The sequence below is a fragment of the Suricata suricatta genome, chromosome 7, assembly GCF_006229205.1.
Source record: "Suricata suricatta isolate VVHF042 chromosome 7, meerkat_22Aug2017_6uvM2_HiC, whole genome shotgun sequence".
In the NCBI taxonomy this organism is placed as follows: Eukaryota; Metazoa; Chordata; class Mammalia; order Carnivora; family Herpestidae; genus Suricata; species Suricata suricatta.
This window is the reverse complement of record NC_043706.1, coordinates 21,331,890-21,332,156: the sequence shown is the minus strand read 5'-3', so window position 1 is coordinate 21,332,156 and position 267 is coordinate 21,331,890.

Sequence of the window (267 nt, the reverse complement as noted above, 5' to 3'; positions counted from 1 at the left end):
AAAAGCAAGCAGTTAGTAGTGCTTAAGAAAAATTGATTCAGTATCTAATGGATAGTTGATACCTGTCACAACACAGCATTTTATATACTGTTAAGTGAAACTGCAATACAATCTAAGTTTATTTTGGGAGTGTTTGCTGTATAATTGGACTTAATGAAATGTTTAGAGGTGCAGTAGGCATGACTTTGAGTAGATAATGAAAGAAAATGCAAAATGCTAATTGATTCATGATGTGGTTTCATCTTAGCTTGGGCAAACCATGCAGTA